This window comes from Pseudophryne corroboree, chromosome 3 (assembly GCF_028390025.1).
Source record: "Pseudophryne corroboree isolate aPseCor3 chromosome 3, aPseCor3.hap2, whole genome shotgun sequence".
NCBI classification, from domain to species: domain Eukaryota; kingdom Metazoa; phylum Chordata; class Amphibia; order Anura; family Myobatrachidae; genus Pseudophryne; species Pseudophryne corroboree.
Genome location: NC_086446.1, coordinates 449,794,653 through 449,822,565, shown reverse-complemented (window position 1 = coordinate 449,822,565; position 27,913 = coordinate 449,794,653). Strand labels below are relative to the sequence as shown.

The 27,913-nt window shown below is 46.1% G+C and overlaps 1 protein-coding gene and 1 long non-coding RNA gene across 2 annotated transcripts in view; both read right to left on the bottom strand.

The window, feature by feature from the left end:
* The window catches only part of LOC135055935 (protein-glutamine gamma-glutamyltransferase E-like), a 273,173-nt gene that overhangs the window by 103,743 nt on the left and 141,517 nt on the right, over nt 1-27,913 (bottom strand). The window lies entirely within an intron of this gene.
* LOC135057889 (uncharacterized) lies at nt 833-20,675 on the bottom strand. Its single transcript, XR_010244440.1, has 3 exons — nt 20,606-20,675; nt 20,430-20,526; nt 833-914 (listed from the first exon to the last, which is right to left on the bottom strand). It is a non-coding gene; the product is annotated as an uncharacterized LOC135057889 (long non-coding RNA).

Here is a 27,913-nt window from a genome sequence, read left to right as displayed (position 1 = left end):
CCTTTGCAGCAAAAGGCAGATCGGGCTGGGAATTAAATTCCGGGATTTGTATTCCCAACAGTCAGAAGACAGTGGAATACCGTTGGACAGAATCCTGACACATCCCGGTAAGTTTTTTTCACCATAACCATAACCCACGCCTACCGCAGCCTAACTGTAAACTCGCCCACCCCCGCAGCCTTTCCCTAGCCCTCCACCTTATGCCTAACCCTCAGTACTTACTTCCGGGATCCGTCAGGAGTTTAACCGTCGGTATCCCAATGATGGTTTTCTGACCGCATCCCAGCAGATCACTTAATTTTTCATAATGTTCATTATTGCTGATGATGGGTAAATCTTCTAATGTGGTTATTACGCCAGTCAGTTTCACAGCCAAGTCAGGAATATGTTAAAGGCCCATTCGAGCAGGACTTGTTGAATGAAAGATGACTTTAATGGACAGGATTTGCCTAGAAATTTGCATACCTTTATTTCTGTATTATGCCATCCCACATAATAGCATGTATGCTTTAATGCAGATTCAACATTTTTCCCACTCCTTGGCCTCTAGTAAGGTGATGCAACCTTCCCAAGATCCTTTGAAATCAATTATTACCAGTTTTGTCAATACAATAAATACAAACCCAAATTACTTTACTCGCTTTTATTAAAACACTCTCCACATAACTTAACCCATCAATTGCAGACAATGTGGGTACGAGATATCCCTATTTTACCCCAAGTTGATATATTATTTAAGTATTATGAACTACTCTCCATATAGTTAGAACATCTATTCTCCAAGAGGTTCATATTAAGACCGTACACAGGGCTTATGTGTCACAGAGCCAACGGAAGCACTATATGGAGGAGGAGTCTGGCAGATGTCCGAAATGTGGTGCTTCTTCTGCGTCTGCTTTCCATAACTTGTGGTCCTGTGGTAAAATAAAAAAATATTGGTATAAACTCTTACACTATGTGAATACTACTTTTGGGCTGTCTTTGCCCTTAGATCCAATACCATTGCTTTTTGCCAACTTTGACAATTGGGCACTGCCAGACTCTAGAAGACCCCTAATACCTTTCTTGTCTATACTGGTGACGGTGGCAAAGAAAGTTATTCTTAATTCCTGGATAGTTCAACATACTCCTATGCTGAGAGAGGTGGATGCTCTAATGCTGAGATATATGTATTATGATAGGTACGAAGTGCTCTCTGAGCCATATCGTACCAGTTATCAGTTTTTTAGGAAGTGCGGGGCGTTCATTGAGACCAAACCAGTTGCTGAACTTAAAATATATACTTTGCTTAACTACCCATCCCCGTTACAAACGTAATTTCTCTGACATCCTAGTGGATGCTGGGAACTCCGTAAGGACCATGGGGAATAGACAGGCTCCGCAGGAGACTGGGCACTCAAAGAAAGAATTAGGACTACTGGTGTGCACTGGCACCTCCCTCTATGCCCCTCCTCCAGACCTCAGTTAGAATCTGTGCCCGGCTCGAGCTGGTTGCACACTAGGGGCTCTCCTGAGCTTCTAGTAAAGAAAGTATTTATTAGGTTTTTTATTTTCAGTGAGATCTGCTGGCAACAGACTCACTGCTACGAGGGACTTAGGGGAGAGAAGCAAACCTACCTGCTTGCAGCTAGCTTGGGCTTCTAGGCTACTGGACACCATTAGCTCCAGAGGGATCGAACACAGGCCCAGCCTCGGTCGTCCGGTCCCGGAGCCGCGCCGCCGTCCCCCTTGCAGAGCCAGAAGCAAGAAGAACGTCCTGGAAATTGGCGGCTGAAGACTCCGGTCTTCATTAAGGTAGCGCACAGCACTGCAGCTGTGCGCCATTGCTCCCTATGCACACCACATACTCCGGTCACTGATGGGTGCAGGGCGCTGGGGGGGCGCCCTGGGCTGCAATTAGAGTACCTTAAATTGGCAAAACAACACATAATATAGTCTAATAAACTATATATGTGTAAAAATCCCCTGCCATAATATTAATAAAAGAGCGGGAGAAGCCCGCCGAAAAAGGGGCGGGGCTATCTCCCTCAGCACACTGGCGCCATTTCCTCTTCACAGCTCCGCTGGAAGACAGCTCCCCAGGCTCTCCCCTGCAGTTTCCAGGCTCAAAGGGTAAAAAAAAAAGAGAGGGGGGGCACTAAATTTAGGCGCAAAACTGTATTGTATAGCTGCTATAGGGAAAATCACTTTCTGTAATAGTGTAAATCCCTGTTTATATAGCGCTGTGGTGTGTGCTGGCATACTCTCTCTCTGTCTCCCCAAAGGACTTTGTGGGGTCCTGTCCTCAGTCAGAGCATTCCCTGTGTGTGTGCGGTGTGTCGGTACGGCTGTGTCGACATGTTTGATGAGGAGGCTTATGTGGAGGCGGAGCAGGTGCCGATAAATGTGATGTCACCCCCTGCGGGGTCGACACCAGAGTGGATGGATATGTGGAAGGTATTAACTGACAGTGTCAACTCCTTACATAAAAGGTTCGATGACATAACAGCTGTGGGACAGCCGGCTTCTCAGCCAGTGCCTGCCCAGGCGTCTCAAAGGCCATCAGGGGATCAAAAACGCCCGCTACCTCAGATGGCAGACACAGATGTCGACACGGAGTCTGACTCCAGTGTCGACGACGACGAGACAAATGTACATTCCACTAGGGCCATCCGTTACATGATTACGGCAATGAAAAATGTGTTGCACATTTCTGACATTAACCCAGGTACCACTAAAAAGGGTATTATGTTTGGGGAGAAAAAGCAACAAGTGGTTTTTCCCCCATCAGATGAGTTGAATGAAGTGTGTGAAGAAGCGTGGGCTTCCCCTGATAAAGAACTAGTGATTTCTAAAAAGTTACTTATGGCGTACCCTTTCCCGCCAGAGGACAGGGTACGTTGGGAGACATCCGAGGGTGGATAAAGCGCTCACACGCTTGTCAAAAAAGGTGGCACTACCGTCTCAGGATATGGCCGCCTTAAAGGAGCCTGCGGATAGAAAGCAGGAGGCTATCCTGAAGTCTGTATATACACACTCAGGTACTATACTGAGACCTGCTATTGCTTCAGCATGGATATGCAGTGCTGCAGCAGCGTGGTCTGATTCCCTGTCTGATAACATTGATTCCCTTGACAGGGACACTATATTGCTAACCATAGAGCATATTAAAGACGAAGTCTTATATATGAGAGATGCACAGAGTGATATTTGCCGGCTGGCATCTAGAATAAATGCAATGTCCATTTCTGCCAGGAGAGTATTATGGACTTGGCAGTGGACAGGTGATGTGGATTCTAAAAGGCACATGGAGGTTTTGCCTTACAAGGGTGAGGAATTGTTTGGGGATGGTCTCTCGGACCTCGTTTCCACAGCGACAGCTGGGAAGTCGACATTTTTACCTCAGGTTCCCTCACAGCCTAAGAAAGCACCGTATTATCAGGTACAGTCCTTTCGGCCCCAGAAAGGCAAGCGGGTTAAAGGCGCGTCCTTTCTGCCCAGAGGCAGGGGTAGAGGGAAAAAGCTGCACCATACAGCCAGTTCCCAAGAACAAAAATCCTCCCCTGCTTCCACTAAATCCACCGCATGACGCTGGGGCTCCACTGGTGGAGCCAGGTGCGGTGGGGGCCCGTCTCCGGAACTTCAGCGACCGGTGGGTTCGCTCACAGGTGGATCCCTGGGTTCTACAAGTGGTATCTCAGGGGTACAAGCTGGAATTCGAGACGTCTCCCCCTCGCAGTTACCTCAAATCAGCCTTGCCAGCCACTCCCCCGGACAGGGAGGTAGTGCTGGCGGCAATTCACAAGCTGTACCTCCAGCAGGTGATAATAAAAGTTCCCTTCCTTCAACAGGGACGGGGTTACTATTCCACAATGTTTGTGGTACCGAAACCAGACGGTTCGGTGAGACCCATTCTAAATTTGAAATCCTTGAACACTTATATAAGGAGGTTCAAGTTCAAAATGGAATCGCTCAGGGCGGTTATTGCAAGCCTGGAAGAAGGGGATTACATGGTATCACTGGACATCAAGGATGCTTACCTGCATGTCCCCATTTACCCACCTCACCAGGTGTACCTCCGTTTTGTGGTACAAGACTGCCATTACCAATTCCAGACGTTGCCGTTTGGTCTGTCCACGGCACCGAGGGTATTTACCAAAGTAATGGCCGAAATGATGATACTCCTACGAAAGAAGGGAGTTATAATTGTCCCGTACTTGGACGATCTCCTTATAAAGGCGAGGTCCAGGGAGCAGTTGTTGGTCGGAGTAGCACTATCTCAGGAAGTGCTACAACAGCACGGCTGGATTCTGAATATTCCAAAGTCGCAGCTGGTTCCTACGACGCGTCTGCTGTTCCTGGGTATGATTCTGGACACAGAACAGAAGAAGGTGTTTCTCCCGGAGGAGAAGGCCAAGGAGTTGTCATCTCTGGTCAGAGACCTCCTGAAACCAAAACAGGTGTCGGTGCATCACTGCACGCGAGTCCTGGGAAAGATGGTAGCTTCTTACGAGGCAATTCCATTCGGCAGGTTCCATGCAAGGATCTTTCAGTGGGATCTGTTAGACAAGTGGTCCGGATCGCATCTTCAGATGCATCGGCTGATCACCCTGTCCCCGAGGGCCAGGGTGTTTCTGCTGTGGTGGCTGCAGAGTGCTCATCTTCTAGAGGGCCGCAGATTCGGCATACAGGACTGGGTCCTGGTGACCACGGATGCAAGCCTCTGAGGTTGGGGGGCAGTCACTCAGGGAAGAAACTTCCAAGGACAATGGTCGAGTCAGGAGGCTTCCCTACACATAAATATTCTGGAACTAAGGGCCATTTACAATGCCCTAAGTCAGGCAAGACCCCTGCTTCAAAACCAGCCGGTGCTGATTCAGTCAGACAACATCACGGCGGTCGCCCATGTAAACCGACAGGGCGGCACAAGAAGCAGGATGGCGATGGCAGAAGCCACAAGGATTCTCCGATGGGCGGAAAATCACGTGATAGCACTGTCAGCAGTGTTCATTCCGGGAGTGGACAACTGGGAAGCAGACTTCCTCAGCAGGCACGACCTCCACCCGGGAGAGTGGGGACTTCATCCAGAAGTCTTCCAACTGATTGTAAACCGTTGGGAAAGGCCACAGGTGGACATGATGGCGTCCCGCCTAAACAAAAAGCTAAAAAGATATTGCGCCAGGTCAAGGGACCCTCAGGCAATAGCTGTGGACGCTCTAGTGACACCGTGGGTGTACCAGTCGGTTTATGTGTTCCCTCCTCTTCCTCTCATACCAAAGGTGCTGAGGATAATAAGAAAGAGAGGAGTAAGAACTATACTCATCGTTCCGGATTGGCCAAGAAGGACTTGGTACCCGGAACTGCAAGAAATGATCTCAGAGGACCCTTGGCCTCTGCCTCTCAGACAGGACCTGCTACAGCAGGGGCCCTGTCTGTTCCAAGACTTACCGCGGCTGCGTTTGATGGCATGGCGGTTGAACGCCGGATCCTGATGGATCCTACACTGATAAAAGCTAGGAAAGATGTGACAGCAAAGCATTATCACCGCATATGGCGAAAATATGTTGCTTGGTGTGAGGCTATGAAGGCCCCCACAGAAGAATTTAAGCTGGGTCGATTCCTGCACTTCCTACAGTCAGGAGTGACTATGGGCCTAAAATTAGGTTCCATTAAAGTCCAGATTTCGGCCCTGTCTATTTTCTTTCAAAAAGAACTGGCTTCACTGCCTGAAGTTCAGACGTTTGTTAAGGGAGTGCTGCATATTCAGCCCCCTTTTGTGCCCCCAGTGGCACCTTGGGATCTCAACGTTGTGTTGGATTTCCTAAAATCACATTGGTTTGAGCCACTTCAGACCGTGGAATTAAAATATCTCACGTGGAAAGTGGTCATGCTTTTGGCCTTGGCTTCGGCTAGGCGGGTGTCAGAATTGGCGGCTTTGTCCTGTAAAAGCCCCTATCTGATCTTCCATATGGACAGAGCAGAATTGAGGACGCGTCCCCAATTCCTCCCTAAGGTGGTATCAGCGTTTCATTTGAACCAACCTATTGTGGTGCCTGCGGCTACTCAGGACTTGGAGGCCTCCAAGTTGCTGGACGTAGTCCGGGCCTTGAGAATCTATGTTTCCAGGATGGCTAGAGTCAGAAAGACTGACTCGCTGTTTATCCTGCATGCACCCAACAAGCTGGGTGCTCCTGCTTCTAAGCAGACTATTGCTCGCTGGATCTGCTCCACGATTCAACTTGCACATTCTGCGGCTGGACTGCCGCATCCTAAATCAGTAAAGGCCCATTCCACGAGGAAGGTGGGCTCTTCTTGGGCGGCTGCCCGAGGGGTCTCGGCTTTACAACTTTGCCGAGCTGCTACCTGGTCGGGATCAAACACGTTTGCAAAATTCTACAAGTTTGATACCCTGGCTGAGGAGGACCTTGAGTTTGCTCATTCGGTGCTGCAGAGTCATCCGCACTCTCCCGCTCGTTTGGGAGCTTTGGTATAATCCCCATGGTCCTTACGGAGTTCCCAGCATCCACTAGGACGTCAGAGAAAATAAGAATTTACTCACCGGTAATTCTATTTCTCGTAGTCCGTAGTGGATGCTGGGAGCCCGTCCCAAGTGCGGATTGTCTGCAATACTTGTATATAGTTATTGCCTAACTAAAGGGTTATTGTTATGAGCCATCTGTTAGTGAGGCTCAGTTGTTATTCATACTGTTAACTGGGTATAGTATCACGAGTTGTACGGTGTGATTGGTGTGGCTGGTATGAGTCTTACCCGGGATTTCAAATCCTTTCCTTGTAATGTCAGCTCTTCCGGGCACAGTTTCCCTAACTGAGGTCTGGAGGAGGGGCATAGAGGGAGGAGCCAGTGCACACCAGTAGTCCTAATTCTTTCTTAGAGTGCCCAGTCTCCTGCGGAGCCCGTCTATTCCCCATGGTCCTTACGGAGTTCCCAGCATCCACTACGGACTACGAGAAATAGAATTACCGGTGAGTAAATTCTTATTTTCTTGATGTTAGATAGGATAATATAAGATCTATGGTCTCTTGCCAAATACCTGTATACTCTTGTACCTGATTTCTCATCTCTGCTAGTTATGTGGATGGAGATACTGTTATGGCCTACACTAATTGCACTACTCACATGAATATAATATATCTCTCAAGAGGGTTCTGCACTCTCATCAAAGTTCCTAGTGGTGGGTGCTCCCGACAGACGAAATGTCCGCAAATGTAGACGAGAATTCCACGTGGTGGAGGGTGCACTCTCACTGTGTATAAAGTAGAGATGTGCACTTGAAATTTTTCGGGTTTTGTGTTTTGGTTTTGGGTTCGGCGGCCGTGTTTTGGGTTCGACCGCGTTTTGGCAAAACCTCACCGAATTTTTTTTGTCGGATTCGGGTGTGTTTTGGATTCGGGTGTTTTTTTCAAAAAACACTAAAAAACAGCTTAAATCATAGAATTTGGGGGTCATTTTGATCCCAAAGTATTAACCTCAAAATCCATAATTTCCACTCATTTTCAGTCTATTCTGAATACCTCACACCTCACAATATTATTTTTAGTCCTAAAATTTGCACCGAGGTCGCTGGATGACTAAGCTAAGCGACCCTAGTGGCCGACACAAACACCGGGCCCATCTAGGAGTGGCACTGCAGTGTCACGCAGGATGGCCCTTCCAAAAAACACTCCCCAAACAGCACATGACGCAAAGAAAAAAAGAGGCGCAATGAGGTAGCTGTGTGAGTAAGATAAGCGACCCTAGTGGCCGACACAAACACCGGGCCCATCTAGGAGTGGCACTGCAGTGTCACGCAGGATGGCCCTTCCAAAAAACACTCCCCAAACAGCACATGACGCAAAGAAAAAAAAGAGGCGCAATGAGGTAGCTGTGTGAGTAAGCTAAGCGACCCTAGTGGCCGACACAAACACCTGGCCCTTCTAGGAGTGGCACTGCAGTGTCACGCAGGATGGCCCTTCCAAAAAACACTCCCCAAACAGCACATGACGCAAAGAAGAAAAAAAGAGGCGCAATGAGGTAGCTGTGTGAGTAAGATAAGCGACCCTAGTGGCCGACACAAACACCGGGCCCATCTAGGAGTGGCACTGCAGTGTCACGCAGGATGGCCCTTCCAAAAAACACTCCCCAAACAGCACATGACGCAAATAAAAATGAAAGAAAAAAGAGGTGCAAGATGGAATTGTCCTTGGGCCCTCCCACCCACCCTTATGTTGTATAAACAGGACATGCACACTTTAACCAACCCATCATTTCAGTGACAGGGTCTGCCACACGACTGTGACTGAAATGACGGGTTGGTTTGGACCCCCACCGAAAAAGAAGCAATTAATCTCTCCTTGCACAAACTGGCTCTACAGAGGCAAGATGTCCACCTCATCATCATCCTCCGATATATCACCGTGTACATCCCGCTCCTCACAGATTATCAATTCGTCCCCACTGGAATCCACCATCTCAGCTCCCTGTGTACTTTGTGGAGGCAATTGCTGCTGGTCAATGTCTCCACGGAGGAATTGATTATAATTCATTTTAATGAACATCATCTTCTCCACATTTTCTGGAAGTAACCTCGTACGCCGATTGCTGACAAGGTGAGCGGCGGCACTAAACACTCTTTCGGAGTACACACTTGTGGGAGGGCAACTTAGGTAGAATAAAGCCAGTTTGTGCAAGGGCCTCCAAATTGCCTCTTTTTCCTGCCAGTATAAGTACGGACTGTCTGACGTGCCTACTTGGATGCGGTCACTCATATAATCCTCCACCATTCTTTCAATGGTGACAGAATCATATGCAGTGACAGTAGACGACATGTCCGTAATCGTTGTCAGGTCCTTCAGTCCGGACCAGATGTCAGCATCAGCAGTCGCTCCAGACTGCCCTGCATCACCGCCAGCGGGTGGGCTCGGAATTCTGAGCCTTTTCCTCGCACCCCCAGTTGCGGGAGAATGTGAAGGAGGAGATGTTGACAGGTCGCGTTCCGCTTGACTTGACAATTTTGTCACCAGCAGGTCTTTGAACCCCAGCAGACTTGTGTCTGCCGGAAAGAGAGATCCAAGGTAGGTTTTAAATCTAGGATCGAGCACGGTGGCCAAAATGTAGTGCTCTGATTTCAACAGATTGACCACCCGTGAATCCTTGTTAAGCGAATTAAGGGCTGCATCCACAAGTCCCACATGCCTAGCGGAATCGCTCCCTTTTAGCTCCTCCTTCAATGCCTCCAGCTTCTTCTGCAAAAGCCTGATGAGGGGAATGACCTGACTCAGGCTGGCAGTGTCTGAACTGACTTCACGTGTGGCAAGTTCAAAAGGTTGCAGAACCTTGCACAACGTTGAAATCATTCTCCACTGCGCTTGAGACAGGTACATTCCACCTCCTATATCGTGCTCAATTGTATAGGCTTGAATGGCCTTTTGCTGCTCCTCCAACCTCTGAAGCATATAGAGGGTTGAATTCCACCTCGTTACCACTTCTTGCTTCAGATGATGGCAGGGCAGGTTCAGGCGTTTTTGGTGGTGCTCCAGTTTTCTGTACGTGGTGCCTGTACGCCGAAAGTGTCCCGCAATTCTTCTGGCCACCGACAGCATCTCTTGCACGCCCCTGTCGTTTTTTAAAAAATTCTGCACCACCAAATTCAAGGTATGTGCAAAACATGGGACGTGCTGGAATTTGCCCATATTTAATGCACACACAATATTGCTGGCGTTGTCCGATGCCACAAATCCACAGGAGAGTCCAATTGGGGTAAGCCATTCCGCGATGATCTTCCTCAGTTGCCGTAAGAGGTTTTCAGCTGTGTGCGTATTCTGGAAACCGGTGATACAAAGCGTAGCCTGCCTAGGAAAGAGTTGGCATTTGCGAGATGCTGCTACTGGTGCCGCCGCTGCTGTTCTTGCGGCGGGAGTCCATACATCTACCCAGTGGGCTGTCACAGTCATATAGTCCTGACCCTGCCCTGCTCCACTTGTCCACATGTCCGTGGTTAAGTGGACATTGGGTACAGCTGCATTTTTTAGGACACTGGTGACTCTTTTTCTGAGGTCTGTGTACATTTTCGGTATCGCCTGCCTAGAGAAATGGAACCTAGATGGTATTTGGTACCGGGGACACAGTACCTCCAACAAGTCTCTAGTTGGCTCTGCAGTAATGATGGATACCGGAACCACGTTTCTCACCACCCAGGATGCCAAGGCCTCAGTTATCCGCTTTGCAGCAGGATGACTGCTGTGATATTTCATCTTCCTCGCAAAGGACTGTTGGACAGTCAATTGCTTGGTGGAAGTAGTAAAAGTGGTCTTACGAGTACGACTTCCCCTCTGGGATGACCATCGACTCCCAGCAGCAACAACAGCAGCGCCAGCAGCAGTAGGCGTTACACGCAAGGATGCATCTGAGGAATCCCAGGCAGGAGAGGACTCGTCAGAATTGCCAGTGACATGGCCTGCAGGACTATTGGCATTCCTGGGGAAGGAGGAAATTGACACTGAGGGAGTTGGTGGGGTGGTTTGCGTGAGCTTGGTTACAAGAGGAAGGGATTTACTGGTCAGTGGACTGCTTCCGCTGTCGCCCAAAGTTTTTGAACTTGTCACTGACTTATTATGAATGCGCTGCAGGTGACGTATAAGGGAGGATGTTCCGAGGTGGTTAACGTCCTTACCCCTACTTATTACAGCTTGACAAAGGCAACACACGGCTTGACAAATGTCCGCATTTCTGGTGAAATACTTCCACACCGAAGAGCTGATTTTTTTGGTATTTTCACTAGAGATGAGCGGGTTCGGTTTCTTTGAATCCGAACCCGCACGAACTTCACTTTTTTTTCCACGGGTCCGAGCGACTCGGATCTTCCCGCCTTGCTCGGTTAACCCGAGCGCGCCCGAACGTCATCATGACGCTGTCGGATTCTCGCGAGGCTCGGATTCTATCGCAAAACTCGGATTCTATATAAGGAGCCGCGCGTCGCCGCCATTTTCACTCGTGCATTGAGATTGATAGGGAGAGGACGTGTCTGGCGTCCTCTCCATTAGAATAGAGATAGATAGATTAGATAGAGAGAGATTGTGCAGAGTCGCAGACAGAGTTAGTTTACCACAGTCAGTGACCAGTGCAGTTGCTAGTTAACTTTTATTTAATATAATATATCCGTTCACTTCTCTCTGCTATATCCGTTCTCTGCCTGAAAAAAAAAAACGATACACAGCACAGTCAGTCACACAGTGTGACTCAGTCTGTGTGCACTCAGCTCAGCCCAGTGTGCTGCACAGTCATCAATGTATAAATTAAAAGCTTATAATTAATTGTGGGGGAGACTGGGGAGCACTGCAGGTTGTTAGCAGGAGCCAGGAGTACAATTATATTAATTAACAGTGCACACTTTTGCTGCAGGAGTGGTGACCAGTGCCTGACCACCAGTATAGTATTGTTGTATACTACTAATATCTCTTTAAATATCAACCAGTCTATATTAGCAGCAGACACAGTACAGTGCGGTAGTTCACGGCTGTGGCTACCTCTGTGTCGGCACACGGCAGGCAGTCCGTCCGACCAGAATTGTATTATTTATTATTATATACCTACCACCTAACCGTGGTTTTTTTTTCATTCTTTATACCGTCATAGTGTCATCCTAATTGTTACGAGTATACTACTATCTCTTTATCAACCAGTGTACAGTGCGGTAGTTCACGGCTGTGGCTACCTCTGTGTCGGCACACGGCAGGCAGTCCGTCCGACCAGAATTGTATTATTTATTATTATATACCTACCACCTAACCGTGGTTTTTTTTTCATTCTTTATACCGTCATAGTGTCATCCTAATTGTTACGAGTATACTACTATCTCTTTATCAACCAGTGTACAGTGCGGTAGTTCACGGCTGTGGCTACCTCTGTGTCGGCACACGGCAGGCAGTCCGTCCGACCAGAATTGTATTATTTATTATTATATACCTACCACCTAACCGTGGTTTTTTTTTCATTCTTTATACCGTCATAGTGTCATCCTAATTGTTACGAGTATACTACTATCTCTTTATCAACCAGTGTACAGTGCGGTAGTTCACGGCTGTGGCTACCTCTGTGTCGGCACACGGCAGGCAGTCCGTCCGACCAGAATTGTATTATTTATTATTATATACCTACCACCTAACCGTGGTTTTTTTTTCATTCTTTATACCGTCATAGTGTCATCCTAATTGTTACGAGTATACTACTATCTCTTTATCAACCAGTGTACAGTGCGGTAGTTCACGGCTGTGGCTACCTCTGTGTCGGCACACGGCAGGCAGTCCGTCCGACCAGAATTGTATTATTTATTATTATATACCTACCACCTAACCGTGGTTTTTTTTTCATTCTTTATACCGTCATAGTGTCATCCTAATTGTTACGAGTATACTACTATCTCTTTATCAACCAGTGTACAGTGCGGTAGTTCACGGCTGTGGCTACCTCTGTGTCGGCACACGGCAGGCAGTCCGTCCGACCAGAATTGTATTATTTATTATTATATACCTACCACCTAACCGTGGTTTTTTTTTCATTCTTTATACCGTCATAGTGTCATCCTAATTGTTACGAGTATACTACTATCTCTTTATCAACCAGTGTACAGTGCGGTAGTTCACGGCTGTGGCTACCTCTGTGTCGGCAGTCGGCAGGCAGTCCGTCCATCCATAATTGTATTATTATTATAATATATACCACCTAACCGTGGTTTTTTTTTCATTCTTTATACCGTCATAGTGTCATCCTAATTGTTACGAGTATACTACTATCTCTTTATCAACCAGTGTACAGTGCGGTAGTTCACGGCTGTGGCTACCTCTGTGTCGGCACACGGCAGGCAGTCCGTCCGACCAGAATTGTATTATTTATTATTATATACCTACCACCTAACCGTGGTTTTTTTTTCATTCTTTATACCGTCATAGTGTCATCCTAATTGTTACGAGTATACTACTATCTCTTTATCAACCAGTGTACAGTGCGGTAGTTCACGGCTGTGGCTACCTCTGTGTCGGCACACGGCAGGCAGTCCGTCCGACCAGAATTGTATTATTTATTATTATATACCTACCACCTAACCGTGGTTTTTTTTTCATTCTTTATACCGTCATAGTGTCATCCTAATTGTTACGAGTATACTACTATCTCTTTATCAACCAGTGTACAGTGCGGTAGTTCACGGCTGTGGCTACCTCTGTGTCGGCAGTCGGCAGGCAGTCCGTCCATCCATAATTGTATTATTATTATAATATATACCACCTAACCGTGGTTTTTTTTTCATTCTTTATACCGTCATAGTGTCATACTAGTTGTTACGAGTATACTACTATCTCTTTATCAACCAGTGTACAGTGCGGTAGTTCACGGCTGTGGCTACCTCTGTGTCGGCAGTCGGCAGGCAGTCCGTCCATCCATAATTGTATTATTATTATAATATATACCACCTAACTGTGGTTTTTTTTGCATTCTTTATACCGTCGTCATAGTGTCATACTAGTTGTTACGAGTATACTACTATCTCTTTATCAACCAGTGTACAGTGCGGTAGTTCACGGCTGTGGCTACCTCTGTGTCGGCAGTCGGCAGGCAGTCCGTCCATCCATAATTGTATTATTATTATAATATATACCACCTAACCGTGGTTTTTTTTTCATTCTTTATACCGTCGTCATAGTGTCATACTAGTTGTTACGAGTATACTACTATCTCTTTATCAACCAGTGTACAGTGCGGTAGTTCACGGCTGTGGCTACCTCTGTGTCGGCAGTCGGCAGGCAGTCCGTCCATCCATAATTGTATTATTATTATAATATATACCACCTAACCGTGGTTTTTTTATACCACCTAACCGTGGCAGTCCGTCCATAATTGTATACTAGTATCCAATCCATCCATCTCCATTGTTTACCTGAGGTGCCTTTTAGTTCTGCCTATAAAATCTGGAGAACAAAAAAGTTGAGGTTCCAAAATTAGGGAAAGATCAAGATCCACTTCCACCTCGTGCTGAAGCTGCTGCCACTAGTCATGGCCGAGACGATGAAATGCCAGCAACGTCGTCTGCCAAGGCCGATGCCCAATGTCATAGTACAGAGCATGTCAAATCCAAAACACCAAATATCAGAAAAAAAAGGACTCCAAAACCTAAAATAAAATTGTCGGAGGAGAAGCGTAAACTTGCCAATATGCCATTTACCACACGGAGTGGCAAGGAACGGCTGAGGCCCTGGCCTATGTTCATGGCTAGTGGTTCAGCTTCACATGAGGATGGAAGCACTCAGCCTCTCGCTAGAAAACTGAAAAGACTCAAGCTGGCAAAAGCACCGCAAAGAACTGTGCGTTCTTTGAAATCCCAAATCCACAAGGAGAGTCCAATTGTGTCGTTTGCGATGCCTGACCTTCCCAACACTGGACGTGAAGAGCATGCGCCTTCCACTATTTGCATGCCCCCTGCAAGTGCTGGAAGGAGCACCCGCAGTCCAGTTCCTGATAGTCAGATTGAAGATGTCAGTGTTGAAGTACACCAGGATGAGGAGGATATGGGTGTTGCTGGCGCTGGGGAGGAAATTGACCAGGAGGATTCTGATGGTGAGGTGGTTTGTTTAAGTCAGGCACCCGGGGAGACACCTGTTGTCCGTGGGAGGAATATGGCCGTTGACATGCCAGGTGAAAATACCAAAAAAATCAGCTCTTCGGTGTGGAGGTATTTCACCAGAAATGCGGACAACAGGTGTCAAGCCGTGTGTTCCCTTTGTCAAGCTGTAATAAGTAGGGGTAAGGACGTTAACCACCTCGGAACATCCTCCCTTATACGTCACCTGCAGCGCATTCATAATAAGTCAGTGACAAGTTCAAAAACTTTGGGTGACAGCGGAAGCAGTCCACTGACCAGTAAATCCCTTCCTCTTGTAACCAAGCTCACGCAAACCACCCCACCAACTCCCTCAGTGTCAATTTCCTCCTTCCCCAGGAATGCCAATAGTCCTGCAGGCCATGTCACTGGCAAGTCTGACGAGTCCTCTCCTGCCTGGGATTCCTCCGATGCATCCTTGCGTGTAACGCCTACTGCTGCTGGCGCTGCTGTTGTTGCCGCTGGGAGTCGATGGTCATCCCAGAGGGGAAGTCGTAAGCCCACTTGTACTACTTCCAGTAAGCAATTGACTGTTCAACAGTCCTTTGCGAGGAAGATGAAATATCACAGCAGTCATCCTACTGCAAAGCGGATAACTGAGTCCTTGACAACTATGTTGGTGTTAGACGTGCGTCCGGTATCCGCCGTTAGTTCACAGGGAACTAGACAATTTATTGAGGCAGTGTGCCCCCGTTACCAAATACCATCTAGGTTCCACTTCTCTAGGCAGGCGATACCGAGAATGTACACGGACGTCAGAAAAAGACTCACCAGTGTCCTAAAAAATGCAGTTGTACCCAATGTCCACTTAACCACGGACATGTGGACAAGTGGAGCAGGGCAGGGTCAGGACTATATGACTGTGACAGCCCACTGGGTAGATGTATGGACTCCCGCCGCAAGAACAGCAGCGGCGGCACCAGTAGCAGCATCTCGCAAACGCCAACTCTTTCCTAGGCAGGCTACGCTTTGTATCACCGCTTTCCAGAATACGCACACAGCTGAAAACCTCTTACGGCAACTGAGGAAGATCATCGCGGAATGGCTTACCCCAATTGGACTCTCCTGTGGATTTGTGGCATCGGACAACGCCAGCAATATTGTGTGTGCATTAAATATGGGCAAATTCCAGCACGTCCCATGTTTTGCACATACCTTGAATTTGGTGGTGCAGAATTTTTTAAAAAACGACAGGGGCGTGCAAGAGATGCTGTCGGTGGCCAGAAAAATTGCGGGACACTTTCGGCGTACAGGCACCACGTACAGAAGACTGGAGCACCACCAAAAACTACTGAACCTGCCCTGCCATCATCTGAAGCAAGAAGTGGTAACGAGGTGGAATTCAACCCTCTATATGCTTCAGAGGTTGGAGGAGCAGCAAAAGGCCATTCAAGCCTATACAATTGAGCACGATATAGGAGATGGAATGCACCTGTCTCAAGTGCAGTGGAGAATGATTTCAACGTTGTGCAAGGTTCTGATGCCCTTTGAACTTGCCACACGTGAAGTCAGTTCAGACACTGCCAGCCTGAGTCAGGTCATTCCCCTCATCAGGCTTTTGCAGAAGAAGCTGGAGGCATTGAAGAAGGAGCTAACACGGAGCGATTCCGCTAGGCATGTGGGACTTGTGGATGCAGCCCTTAATTCGCTTAACAAGGATTCACGGGTGGTCAATCTGTTGAAATCAGAGCACTACATTTTGGCCACCGTGCTCGATCCTAGATTTAAAGCCTACCTTGGATCTCTCTTTCCGGCAGACACAGGTCTGCTGGGGTTGAAAGACCTGCTGGTGACAAAATTGTCAAGTCAAGCGGAACGCGACCTGTCAACATCTCCTCCTTCACATTCTCCCGCAACTGGGGGTGCGAGGAAAAGGCTCAGAATTCCGAGCCCACCCGCTGGCGGTGATGCAGGGCAGTCTGGAGCGACTGCTGATGCTGACATCTGGTCCGGACTGAAGGACCTGACAACGATTACGGACATGTCGTCTACTGTCACTGCATATGATTCTCTCAACATTGATAGAATGGTGGAGGATTATATGAGTGACCGCATCCAAGTAGGCACGTCACACAGTCCGTACTTATACTGGCAGGAAAAAGAGGCAATTTGGAGGCCCTTGCACAAACTGGCTTTATTCTACCTAAGTTGCCCTCCCACAAGTGTGTACTCCGAAAGAGTGTTTAGTGCCGCCGCTCACCTTGTCAGCAATCGGCGTACGAGGTTACATCCAGAAAATGTGGAGAAGATGATGTTCATTAAAATGAATTATAATCAATTCCTCCGCGGAGACATTGACCAGCAGCAATTGCCTCCACAAAGTACACAGGGAGCTGAGATGGTGGATTCCAGTGGGGACGAATTGATAATCTGTGAGGAGGGGGATGTACACGGTGATATATCGGAGGGTGAAGATGAGGTGGACATCTTGCCTCTGTAGAGCCAGTTTGTGCAAGGAGAGATTAATTGCTTCTTTTTTGGGGGGGGTCCAAACCAACCCGTCATATCAGTCACAGTCGTGTGGCAGACCCTGTCACTGAAATGATGGGTTGGTTAAAGTGTGCATGTCCTGTTTTGTTTATACAACATAAGGGTGGGTGGGAGGGCCCAAGGATAATTCCATCTTGCACCTCTTTTTTCTTTTCTTTTTCTTTGCATCATGTGCTGATTGGGGAGGGTTTTTTGGAAGGGACATCCTGCGTGACACTGCAGTGCCACTCCTAGATGGGCCCGGTGTTTGTGTCGGCCACTAGGGTCGCTAATCTTACTCACACAGCTACCTCATTGCGCCTCTTTTTTTCTTTGCGTCATGTGCTGTTTGGGGAGGGTTTTTTGGAAGGGACATCCTGCGTGACACTGCAGTGCCACTCCTAGATGTGCCCGGTGTTTGTGTCGGCCACTAGGGTCGCTAATCTTACTCACACAGTCAGCTACCTCATTGCGCCTCTTTTTTTCTTTGCGTCATGTGCTGTTTGGGGAGGGTTTTTTGGAAGGGCCATCCTGCGTGACACTGCAGTGCCACTCCTAGATGGGCCCGGTGTTTGTGTCGGCCACTAGGGTCGCTTATCTTACTCACACAGCGACCTCGGTGCAAATTTTAGGACTAAAAATAATATTGTGAGGTGTGATGTGTTCAGAATAGGCTGAAAATGAGTGTAAATTATGTTTTTTGAGGTTAATAATACTTTGGGATCAAAATTACCCCCAAATTCTATGATTTAAGCTGTTTTTTAGGGTTTTTTTAAAAAAACACCCGAATCCAAAACACACCCGAATCCGACAAAAAAAATTCGGTGAGGTTTTGCCAAAACGCGGTCGAACCCAAAACACGGCCGCGGAACCGAACCCAAAACCAAAACACAAAACCCGAAAAATTTCCGGCGCTCATCTCTAATTTTCACCAGGCATGTCAACGGCCCTATTCCTCCCACGGACAACAGGTGTCTCCCCGGGTGCCTGACTTAAACAAACCACCTCACCATCAGAATCCTCCTTGTCAATTTCCTCCCCAGCGCCAGCAACACCCATATCCTCCTCATCCTGGTGTACTTCAACACTGACATCTTCAATCTGACTATCAGGAACTGGACTGCGGGTGCTCCTTCCAGCACTTGCAGGGGGCGTGCAAATGGTGGAAGGCGCATGCTCTTCACGTCCAGTGTTGGGAAGGTCAGGCATCGCAACCGACACAATTGGACTCTCCTTGTGGATTTGGGATTTGGAAGAACGCACAGTTCTTTGCGGTGCTTTTGCCAGCTTGAGTCTTTTCAGTTTTCTAGTGAGAGGCTGAGTGCTTCCATCCTCATGTGAAGCTGAACCACTAGCCATGAACATAGGCCAGGGCCTCAGCCGTTCCTTGCCACTCCGTGTGGTAAATGGCATATTGGCAAGTTTACGCTTCTCCTCCGACAATTTTATTTTAGATTTTGGAGTCCTTTTTTTACTGATATTTGGTGTTTTGGATTTTACATGCTCTGTACTATGACATTGGGCATCGGCCTTGGCAGACGACGTTGCTGGCATTTCATCGTCTCGGCCATGACTAGTGGCAGCAGCTTCAGCACGAGGTGGAAGTGGATCTTGATCTTTCCCTAATTTTGGAACCTCAACATTTTTGTTCTCCATATTTTAATAGGCACAACTAAAAGACACAGAGGTAGCTACAGCCGTGGACTACCGTACTGTGTCTGCTGCTAATATAGACTGGATGATAATGAGATGAAATCAATATATATATATATATATATATATATATAATATCACACTAGTACTGCAGCCGGACAGGTATATAATATATATTTATTATGTACTAATGACTGATGACGGACCTGCTGGACACTGTCAGCTCAGCAGCACCGCAGACTGCTACAGTAAGCTACTATAGTAGTATGTATCAAGAAGAAAGAAAAAAAAAACCACGGGTAGGTGGTATACAATTATGGATGGGCCAGCGACTGCCGACACAGAGGTAGCTACAGCCGTGGACTACCGTACTGTGTCTGCTGCTAATATAGACTGGATGATAATGAGATGAAATCAATATATATATATATATATATAATATCACACTAGTACTGCAGCCGGACAGGTATATAATATATATTTATTATGTAATGACTGATGACGGACCTGCTGGACACTGTCAGCTCAGCAGCACCGCAGACTGCTACAGTAAGCTACTATAGTAGTATGTATCAAGAAGAAAGAAAAGAAAAAAAAAACACGGGTAGGTGGTATACAATATTATATATATATATTATATACAATTATATATATATATATATTATATATATTAAACTGGTGGTGATTATTATAAACTGGTGGTCAGGTCACTGGTCACACTATCAGCAACTTGCAAGTAGTACTCCTAAGCAGACAATCACAATATATATTATACTGGTGGTCAGTGTGGTCACAATGGCAGTGTGGCACTCTGGCAGCAAAAGTGTGCACTGTACGTTATATGTACTCCTGAGTCCTGCTCTCAGACTCTAACTGCTCCCCACTGTCAGTGTCTCCCCCACAAGTCAGATATACATTATACAGTCACACTATCTATCACTTCAGCAAGTAGTAGTACTCCTCCTAAAGTACTCCTCCTAATGCTCCCCAAAATTACTACTGTGTCTCTCTCTACTCTAGTCTCACTCTCTATAAACGGAGAGGACGCCAGCCACGTCCTCTCCCTATCAATCTCAATGCACATGTGAAAATGGCGGCGACGCGCGGCTCCTTATATAGAATCCGAGTCTCGCGATAGAATCCGAGCCTCGCGAGAATCCGACAGCGGGATGATGACGTTCGGGCGCGCTCGGGTTAACCGAGCAAGGCGGGAAGATCCGAGTCGCTCGGACCCGTGTAAAAAAACATGAAGTTCGGGCGGGTTCGGATTCCGAGGAACCGAACCCGCTCATCTCTAGTATAAAGTCCACACATTTCTTCAATAGAAATTTTTTATTGTAGCCTCAAAGGTTTTGACGTTTCGATCCAAAAACCAGGATCTTTTTCTAGAAGGGCCATACATGAATCATCAAATCCAATCATAATATAATGAAGCCGAATAATTAAAAGTATATCTAGAAAAAATAGAACATAAACATGACTGAGCCTCCCAGGTCCCAATATATAACAATATTAGCGACAATGCTTGTATCAACATAAACTACTACATAATACCAGATTTAGAAAAAAGGAACTCATATACCAAACACAGGTGGCAGAGTAGTGAGACAAGGAGGAATACAATAACACCCTGTGTTCACCACTGGTCTTAAGATGCATGCAGGGCCCACACCTCCTCACCTCTATCAGCACATTCCAATGGGACTGCATGTCTGAACTGCTGTATACCAGGTGTAGAGAATGTCCATATAATCACAGCTCTGCAACCAAACCACTGCTGTAATCAAAGGATATCTCTATTATAGACGTGTATCAGAATCAAATGTATATATCAAACCTTGTTACCACATAAATACCTATGGGTCTGGAAAGGTGTGCACAAGACTACACCTGGATAAGGCATTCTCCCACACAGGGTTAACATCTGCAGGATCACAAAAAGGATATTCAGCCAGTGTGATTACACATATACTCTGTTTAAACAATGTGCATCTGAGGCATAGAAATATATATAAAAAAAAGCCATAATCAGCGATCAATAAATACCTATAGGTCCAAGAGGATACACATAGGGCAGCCGCTGGGTTAAGCGTTCTCCCACATCAAATCCATAGCTACAAACAATAAATAAACCCAAATCAAAAGATTAACGGATTATACGAACATCAAGCTTAATCAGTGGGACAAACCCAACAATGGTGGTCATTCCGAGTTGTTCGCTCGCAAGCTGCTTTTAGCAGCTTTGCACACGCTAAGCCGCCGCCTACTGGGAGTGAATCTTAGCATAGTAGATTTACGAACGAAAGATTAGCAGATTTGCGAATAGACAGTTCTTAGCAGTTTCTGAGTAACTCGAGACTTACTCTGCCACTGCGAACAGTTCAGTCAGTTTCGTTCCTGGTTTGACGTCACAAATACACCCAGCGTTCGCCCAGACACTCCCCCGTTTCTCCAGCCACTCCCGCGTTTTTCCCAAAAACGGTAGCGTTTTTTCACACACTCCCATAAAACGGGCAGTTTCCGCCCAGAAACACCCACTTCCTGTCAATCACACTACGATCACCAGAACAAAGAAAAAACCTTGTAATGCCGTGAGTAAAATACCAAACCTCTTAGCAAATTTACTTGTCGCAGTGCGAACATTGCGCATGCGCAATTAGCGGAAAATCGCTGCGATGCAAAGAAAATTACTGAGCGAACAACTCGGAATGAGGGCCATAGTTACTCACAGAATCATGTGGAACACTGCACAAACCAGGGCTGCATGCACCAACTGGATCTAAGCAGGGGATTTAAATACCCCTTGACCCGGAAGTATCAAGGGTGTGAGGGGTCAACTCCAATAGTCACCTGAATAATTATCCAAACCTTTATTCCACTTCATTAACCATTTACCACTAGCAAAAGAGGCCAAATAAGCAATCAAACAAAAAAATGATTTTTTTTGGTGGGGATGCGCTACACCACTAGCAAATATTTAGACAAATACAATAAACAATCTAAAAGTATATATTATTATATATGCATTAAACATGAAAAGACACAATTAGTCAAAATCCTAACAAGGACTGTGTTACATTGTATCGGATCTGACCAAATAAGATACAACAGGACTCTAGTTAAAAAACGCTAAGTTTTAGAATCATCGATTATAATCTTCAATTGAATCATTGAGTGCAATTATACACACGGAGAGCACTTATGTTATCTGAGGATTTTGACTAATTGTGTCTTTTCATGTTTAACCGGTATACGAGTTATGTATGTATATTTTTTGGTTTCTTAAGCTTGTTTATGAGAAAATAAACGACATCAGTTTTAATTAAATCACATGACTGTCTAAGTGGAATAAATCCGTTTTTATGCATATATAATAATATATACTTTTAGATTGTTTATTGTATTTGTCTAAATATTTGCTAATGGTGTAGCGCATCCCCCCAAAAAAAAATATTTTTTCTTTAGCTATATTCCACTGAGGTTAGCAATTACCTCATTAGGGGGACGCAGCAGCATCAACTAACAAATAAATAGTTATTCAAACCAGAACTCCACCAAAGTCAGCGCACGGGTTTGTTTGTGTGTTTGGTAAATAAGCAATCAGTATGCCTGTGTATGCATTAATAGTCACAGTACAACAGAGGGAATACACAAAATAGCGCTTCATGCGCCGGGGGACCGGAAACAGGAAGTGTCATGCGTTCCAACCGCCAAGCCTGGTGGAACGCATGCTGCAAACACCTTAGCGGACACACAGCGCATGACACTTGCAAGCGGAGAAAGTCCCCGCATCACGAGCACAGTCCCCTTGCCACCAAATAGACACATCTGCATTAACCGCACGGGCCAGAGGGACCGAATCGGTCCATACACGCCAGGGGCCAGAAACAGGAAGTCCAGTGCGTTCCAGTGGCTGAAGCCCGTGGAACGCACGCTGCTAACATAAATAGGGAATGAAAAAACTATCTAATATATTTAGAGACAAAGTGATGTTTTATATCAAAAAATGAGATCATCCCTCAAGAAATATGTATATATATATATGGTTCCTCAAAAAATCAACTGTTGAACAACATATAAAAAAGGGTCAAAAATTGTTATAGGGGACCCAGGAGGAGGCAGCAGCAATGACAATACAAAAACATAAACAAAAAAAACATACATAAAACGGTTGGCTATATAGTGAACAAACCTATACAGCAAGTATATCTGTATCTATACATTATATACTGACACCAATCGAGCGGTGCATTAGACATGCGTTGAAGATATACCATATCGTACCAGTTATCAGTTTTTTAGGAAGTGCGGGGCGTTCATTGAGACCAAACCAGTTGCTGAACTTAAAATACAGGTTGAGTATCCCATATCCAAATATTCCGAAATACGGAATATTCCGAAATACGGAATTATTTGAGTGAGAGTGAGATAGTGAAACCTTTGTTTTCTGATGGCTCAATGTACACAAACTTTGTTTAATACACAAAGTTATTAAAAATCTTGTATTAAATGACCTTCAGGCTGTGTGTATAAGGTGTATATGAAACATAAATGAATTGTGTGAATGTACAGACACTTTGTTTTATGCACAAAGTTATAAAAAATATTGGTTAAAATGACCTTCAGGTTGTGTGTATAAGGTGTATATGTAACATAAATGCATCCTGTGCTTAGACCTAGGTCCCATCACCATGATATCTCATTATGGTATGCAATTATTCCAAAATACGGAAAAATCCGATATCCAAAATACCTCTGGTCCCAAGCATTTTGGATAAGGGATACTCAACCTGTATATACTTTGCTTAACTACCCATCCCTGTTACAAACGTAACTTCTTGACGTTAGATAGGATAATATAAGATCTATGGTCTCTTGCCAAATACCTGTATACTCTTGTACCTGATTTCTCTCATCTCATCTCTGCTAGTTATGTAGATGGAGATACTGTTATGGCCTACACTAATTGCACTACTCACATGTTTTATATATATATATATATATATATATATATATATATACTATACCAGCCTCTCTGTTTGAAGATCCCTCCCATTATTCTTCTTCAAGCATGTATAATCAGTCACAGACATGTTTTCCGACCACAGCCGTTTCTTTGGTAATTGCGCTACTCACCATGATTTATAGGGTATTACGTCTATGCTTATGATTGTATGCAATGATACGATGTTCTCCCTTTATTCCCTTCTGCGTCCCCTCCCCCCCCCCCCCTTTTTTTTCTATATCCTTTTCCCGGTTTTCCCTCTTTATGCTCTAATTTCTCTATTCTACATTGACTACTATTGTAAGGACAATTGATCGAGGTATACCTTACATGTATGGTGTTATATACATTTGTTTACATCTGTTTTTCTACGTCAAACCTGATCTTTTGTCTTCTGATTTGCTGCCGTGTGTGGCATTAGTTCTTTCTTTATTGTTCTGTCGATGTTTAACTTGAAAACCCAATAAATATATTAAAAAAATAAAATAAAATATGGCAGATATAGGTAAAGCAAAAGAGAAAAAGGCTATTCTACTGCGCTCCCTGTCATGACTCCACACCATGCCCGGGTGTACTTTTTGCCAGCCTGTTCCTGCATTCAGTATGTAAGTCCAGGATGCAGTCTATAACTGAGTTTTAGCCCCTAGGGCCCACTGCCTGCATTCTCAATGGAGGTGTGTATGCTATACTTTTGTGGACATTAACAGGACAGTATATTGTATGTATGTACAGTATAGCCGGGTGACTCCCTCATACTATATAAGCGTTTGTGCCTGTCAGGGAATATATTTCTTACTCTAATAAGTTTCGTACAAAATACCTATGACATGTATTATATGTGATTGTATTGTATTGCATTAATGGGTATAAGGGCTTGTTGTGAAATGTGCCCAGCCAGGTAAGCTGTTCTAGGACATCTGGCTATGTGATGTACAGGAGGTCCAAGGTCCAAGCTGACACCCCACACAGCCCCCCTCTCTACTCCCTCACAGGAAGCCCTGATCAGGTGAATGGCCTCTGACATCCAGAGGTATAGCAAGCTGTCATGGAGCCTGGAGCAAGGTGTGTTTTGGCGCCCCGCTCCCCTGCACTGAATTGGGGGCATGGCCAGAGCCGGCCCAAACCAATATGATGCCCTAGGCAAGATTTTGGCTGGTGCCCCCTAGCACCACTGCTGGTTCCGCCTCTTTCCCAGCACCATCAACCCTCACTCAGCAGTCCTTATTTTGGTGTTTGTACCCCCTATATTTTAAATAGGAACAGTTCGCACATTTGGCGCACAGCCCAAAAAGGGGTGTGTTTTTGCTGGCAAGAGGCATGGCCACACAATAGTAACCCCAATTCCAATTACGCCACACAATACTGCAACTTTATTCACATTTGATCGTGTGATAGTGTCCATAATTCATATTACATCCCACAGTAGTATCACTTTACCTTATAAACGTTACTCCTCACAGTAGAGCCCCTTATTCACATTACATCACACTGAATTGCTCCTTGTTCACATTACACCACACCATATTGCTCTTTATTCACATTAGATGACACAGTAGTGCACTTTCTATACGCAACGCCACATAGTAGAGCACCTTATACACATAATGCCACACATTAGTAATGCATTTATACACATAATTCCACACAGTAATGCCCCTTATGTCACAACTGAGGGCCTGAGCTGACGGGAGGCAGCCTCAGTTGTAGGGGCTGAGATGTACCGGAACCTGGGAGGTTGTATCAGACCCCTGGACATGTAAGTAACATGAATAATAACTGCCCGAAGGCGTGACCACGACAACTTGGATAAAAGTCAATGATGTTTATTATGACAACTCCGCAACACAGCAGCAGTAAAAGAAAACGTAAAAGTCAGCAAAGAATAAATACAGTTCCTGGGTACTACAGGATGGCAGGAGCCACAGGGCACTGGTAGTGTGAGATAGTTCTTATGATCTTCTAGATGGAAAGTCCTTACCAGGCCCGACTGTAGCAATGGAGATAACCCAGGATTGTGCCAGCTGGTGTTCCAGGAAAAGCTGGGTTGCTGAAGATAAAACAGCTGCTGTGGATACTGGCTGGAACCAGACTGTTGTTAGCACGGAGTGGATACTGGCTGGAACCAGTTAAATCATAAATGAACTTGGGAGCGATGAAATATGAACTGAAATGTAGAACTTGAGAGCGGAGAAATAATAATACCGGTGGAGAGTGGTAAAGTGTAGAAAGGACACCGGCCCTTTAAGGGAAGCTGTACTCTGCTGGAAGCTGAGCTGGAAGCAGGTAATGTTGTAGCTGGAAACAGATGAATCCACAATGGATTGGAGAGTCAGGCTACACCGCAGGTGGAATGCTGGTGCGGGTCTCTATGGTGGAAGTCTTGAGACAGGAGCTGGAACCTGGAAGACAATCACAGGAGAGAGACAAACAGGAACTAGGTTTGACAACCAAAGCACTGACGCCTTCCTTGCTCAGGCACAGTGTATTTATACCTGCAGCAAGGAAGGGATTGGCTAGGCAATTATGCAGATTATCAATACTGAGAACAGATTGGTGGAAATGATCAGCTGACAGAATCCAAGATGGCTGCGCCCATGCAGACACTTGGAGGGAAGTTTGGTTTGTAATCCATGTGGTAATGAAAACAGTAATGGCGGCGCCGGCCACCGGAGACAGGAGGCGCCAGGCTGACAAATGCACATCCAACCACGCGGACACAGCGGAGGCCGCGGCTGACGTAATCGCCACTCAGACACTTCTGCATGCAGAAGTTCAGGGACGGCGGCGGAGGCCGCAGGAGACGCCATGCCAGATGTATAAGGCGTTACTGTGACTGCGTCCAGAGAGACAGGAGAGGATGCGGGAATGTGCACATCAGGATAACAGATGGGATCCGGTCCTGGAGCGCTGAGCCAGCCTTAGGAGGCATCTGATAGGTAAGAAATGGCGTCCAGATACCCGGATCGTGACAGCACCCCCCCCCTTTAGGAGTGGCCCCAGGACACTTCTTTGGCTTTTGAGGAAACTTGGAATGGAATCTCCGGACCAAGGCAGGAGCATGGACATCAGAAGCATTGGTCCATGAACGTTCCTCAGGGCCATAACCCTTCCAGTCAATAAGATACTGAAGTTGACCGTAACGGTGACGTGAGTCCAGGATCTTGGCTACTTCATACTCAACGCCTCGTTGAGTTTGGACTTTCGGAGTTGGAGGAAGTGAGGAATGAAACCGATTCAAGATTAGCGGTTTCAACAGGGAAACATGGAATGTCCTGGGTATCTTTAAGAAGGGAGGCAACTGGAGTCTGTAAGCAACAGGATTGATGACTTGATCAATTTTAAAAGGACCGATGTAGCGAGGTGCAAACTTCATACTGGGAACTCTTAACCTCAAATTCTTCGTGGATAACCATACCCGATCACCCACCTTGAGAGCAGGAACTGCTCGACGCTTCTTATCCGCAAACTTCTTGTACCTGAACGATGCCTTGAGCAGAGCTGATCGTACGCTCTTCCAGATATTGGCAAACTGATGCAAGGTGATATCCACTGCGGGAACAGAAGTTGCTGGAAGCGGTTGGAACTCAGGGACTTTAGGGTGGAATCCAAAGTTAGTGAAGAATGGTGTTGAAGCAGATGAAGAATGATACTGGTTGTTATGACAGAACTCGGCCCAGGGAAGTAATTGAACCCAGTCATCTTGAGAGGAGGACACATAGATGCGGAGGAAGGCCTCCAAGTCCTGATTCACCCTTTCGGTTTGACCATTGGTCTGAGGATGGTAAGCCGTGGAAAACTTTAGCTTGACTTGGAGGACTTGACATAAACTTCGCCAGAATTTGGCTGTGAATTGAACTCCTCGATCTGAGATAATTTCTTCAGGAAGACCGTGGAGTCGGAAGATCTCTTGTATGAATACTTGAGCCAACTTGGAAGCTGACGGAAGACCGGTGAGAGGAATGAAGTGTGCCATCTTGGTGAACCGGTCAACTACCACCCAGATGGTATTGAACTTGTTGCACATGGGTAAGTCTGTAATGAAATCCATCGACAAGTGGGTCCATGGTCGACGGGGAACGGATAGTGGAACCAGTTGCCCCGCAGGCGACTGGCGGGATACTTTATGTTGGGCACACTTTGGGCAAGATGCAATAAACTC